Genomic DNA, 4,187 nt, shown 5'->3' on the forward strand with positions numbered 1-4,187 from the left:
ACAGTTAGAATAAAAGTTACACCTTCTTTCTTTGAGTGAACATTTGGGCTGTGTTATGCAAATCTTCCCACATCGTGACGTAGGTATGTGGGGGCGTGTTAGAACGAGCCGTTTTAGGTAGGTGTGGTTAACTCTTAACTTTTATAAAGAATATCTCTTTGGATTTGAGACTTAAATCTCTAGACTAGTGAAAGACTAGTGTTTGCAACTTTACAGATCTTCTTTATGCACCAAGAGCTTGTAACACTCCAAAGAGAAAGGAAAAATTGATCATATGACCCCTTTAACACAGTCTGGTTCGTTCCTCACCACTATGATAAACAAGCTCTCTCGCACACAAACACACCCCCGTCCCCAGCCCCCTCAAAATAAACATCAGGTATTCACCATCACCACCTACCATGTCAAACAAACAACACATTCATTACGCTTCTCTCACGGTCCTCCACCTCCCCCACCGCTGGCCCTGAGTCCCAGAAACACTTTTATATTACATCTACCACCACAAACAATAAGAGGACCACTCAGTTTGTTTTTGTTTTGACAGCTCTAATGTCATTTGATCACTTTTGTGTGTGTGCTGCGCGTGTGTATTTGTGAGATGTGCAGATGGAAAAAATTACTCACTGTTGCTCTTTCCAGAAGCCTCTGGCTGTGAGCGCTGTGCACAGGTGACATGAAGACCACATGAGCTTACAGACAAATCAGCACTGATGTACAGTATCACATCATGTTGCATTTTGTATATGCACATTGAAAGTAATGTTTATTATTATTATTTTTTTTTTTTTAAGTTTAAAATTATTGACTGTAAAGATTACACATTTTGCTGGAGTACGTTTTACAATAAAATACCGTATCAGTTTTTCTGTAATGTTTAAATGTATTTAAATGTGTCTGGGTGTCACTTGCTGTTTCTTTGTAAATTTTGGTGAAATTTAATAGCAATTTCTGAGTCAAAATTGTTTCAAAGTAAACTGAGTAAAGTAAGTATTTTTTTATGACAAATATGACAAATATGTGTATCAGTCATATCATCGGCCTGGGAAAAAACAGCAGTTTCATTCTACATAATTGTGATCCGGCATGTTGAGATCACATGACCAGCCAAATACTACTCATTTTATCTCAGTGAAGACTTTATTATTAGACACTTTTAGTTAATAAAGAATGTATTTATAATCAGTGACATATATACTATTGTTCAAAAGTTTGGGGTCAGTGAGATTTTTAAATGTTTTTGAAAGAAGTCTCTTTTGTTCACCAAGGCTGCCTTTTTTTACTGTAAAAACAGTAATATTGTGAAATATTATTACAATTTAAATTAACTATTTTCTATTTGAATATATTTTAAAATGTCACCTGTGATGTAAAGCTGAATTTTCAGCATCATTACTGCAGTCTTCAGTGTCACGTGATCCTTCAGAAATCATTCTAACATGCTGATTTGCTGCTCAAGAAACATTTATTATTATTATCAATGTTGAAACAAGTGTGCTGCTTAATATTTTTCTGGAGGCCGTGATGCAATTTGTTTCAGGATTCTTTGATAAATAGAAAGTTCAAAAGAACTGCATTGATTTTGAAATAAAAATATTTTGTAACATTATAAATGTCTTTACTGTCACTTTTATTTCAATCAGTTTAATGCATCCTTGTACGTAAGTCACTAATGTCTGTGCGTATGTGTGTGTGTGTGTGTTAACATGAACAAGTGTGTTTATATGTGTGATGATGGTTGGGTGACTGGCATCACTGTCACATGTCTTGAGGGAGTCTCGGATGAATTGAAACCAAGTGGTGAAATCAAACCCTGCAGTTCCTCTTCTGCCCTCCGCACGCTGACACATGAACACACATCTTTCTCCCTGTCTGTCTGTTGTGTCACTGGCCTGTTGCTATTGAAAGCCCTCCCTATGGTCTAGTTCAGCTTCACAATGGCCCCAGCGCTCGCCACGTCCCCTCTCCTCGTGCGCAGAGTGACACATGACATCACTCAGAGGGCCCTGAACCCTCACAGGGCCATTCAGAGCCCTCGGTGTGATGCTGAGACTCACATGAGCTCCAGACCAGCGTCTGAATGGGCGGAAAAGTCTAAAAGACATCAAGATGTCTCGCCTCTCACTGCTTGAAGGCTGATGGGTCTCGAAAACAATGATGGAAAATGTTTCAGAAAATTGACACTGATATTATTACACGGCTCTCTGGAATGCTTCATTCTGATTGGTCAGTTGTAGCTTTGATTTTTTTTTTTATATTAAACATTAAATATCTGTCAATGAAAAATAAGTCCATGATAAAGAAAAAGGGAACAATTGTTTAAAAAAATGTATGTGGTGCTAAGTTTTTAGAAGTGTACCTTATTTTGGTTTCATATGGTTTGGAAAAACCTTTATGCCATTTTCAAAGCTGAAATTGAATGACTCCACAAATGTCATGTGGTGCAATCATTAAGTAAAAATTATATTTAAATATATGTATATATATATTTAAATAAGAACACCCGAAGCTTGTGAGTGTACACATCTCTGTTTTTAAATATGTTTTTAAGGTCACCTTGTTTAGAAATATCACATCAAATATTAATTAATAAATATCACTATGATTTTGACCATATGACATTTTACAACATGAACTAACCTTGCCTTGTCATAAAAAGGTCAAATTATCCATATTATATTTAATATATTTTAAGAGATGTAATGATGAGGATCGGGACCCTCTCTATGACATCACTTCTTGATTTTTTACATGATTGTGAATTGGAGGACAGAGGCTTTTCAAATATTAATAAGAAGTGAAGCAGTTCTGGTCAAATAAAATTTTAAATATATATATTTCTTTCTAAGAAATAAAAATAAAAGATTATGCCAAACTCCTGAATAATGTTTTCTTTACATTTACATTTAAAAAATTGTAACATTGTTTTAATGAGGCTTTCCCCTTTATTATAATATCAGGACAGTTGTATCAGATATTTTGAGATATTTTTTTTTTTAACTTCATGAGAGTATGAGATTTTTTTTTTTTTACTTCATGCCTCCCAAAAAATATCCAAATAAATTTTTATTCAGAAATAAAAGAACTCATGTTCATTATATAAGAGTAAACAATGTATGTATATGAACGGCATTTTTTATGTATTTTAAAATAAATCTGAACAAAAATGTCACCCCATGTCACTCATACAGATATTTTGAGATATTTTTTTTTTTTAACTTCATGAGAGTATGAGATTTTATTTTTTTTACTTCATGCCTCCCAAAAAATATCCAAATAAATTTTAATTCAGAAATAAAAGAACTCATGTTCATTATATAAGAGTAAACAATGTATGTATATGAACGGCATTTTTTATGTATTTTAAAATAAATCTGAACAAAAATGTCACCCCATGTCACTCATACATCATAATTGATTGTTTCTTCATCAGTTAATATGCTTTCTGTTTGCTGTTGATTACTTTTTCCACTTTTGTCTTTTTTCGATTTGTACAGGATGGCACAGTGTAAAGAGCAGTGATGAATTGTGGGTAGCATGGGTACAGTCATGACAATGTGACTTCTACGTCACAATCACTTAGATCTTATATGTTTTAAAGTGAGTTCTGCACAGACAGATAAAGACGGCAGAGGTGATGAGGCTTAGCTGGTTTACTCAGGGTGTAGGAGAAAAGAAACATAACTAATGGTCTGTCACAAATGTATCACAGAGAAAGGTCCTTGTTTTAGGGGCACCGGCTCTTTTCCCAGTGGCTGCTCTGTGCCAGCTGTCTTGGCCGAGGAGCTCTCCGGCTTTCCCAAGCTCTAGCCTGTGGGAAAATCCACACTGGCCAATAATTGATTCCGCCCTGCCAGCTCCATTAGCGCTCAACACGGTCAAGCGGCCAGTGATCTAGAGACAGCCTGTGAGCGAACACACACTCCCTCATCCATCCCTCCCTTGTCCCCCTTCTCTCTTTTAATTTCTCCATCACTCTCTCTCTCTCTCTCTCTCGCTCTCTCTCTCGTGCTGTGGTGTGAGTGCACGTCTTGTAAATGTGACCTTCAGCACAATTAGTGCCTGTGTGTGACCACCTGTCTGCAGGCCTGGCCACCTGACCGTCAATGTTCAGGCCCATTCATATGCAGCAGGCATGCTCATGCCAGGCCAGTGTACACGCACACAGACACACATGCCGTTAACAC

The sequence above is a fragment of the Sinocyclocheilus rhinocerous genome, unplaced genomic scaffold, assembly GCF_001515625.1.
Source record: "Sinocyclocheilus rhinocerous isolate Xijiao unplaced genomic scaffold, SAMN03320098_v1.1 scaffold46, whole genome shotgun sequence".
Lineage (NCBI taxonomy): Eukaryota > Metazoa > Chordata > Actinopteri > Cypriniformes > Cyprinidae > Sinocyclocheilus > Sinocyclocheilus rhinocerous.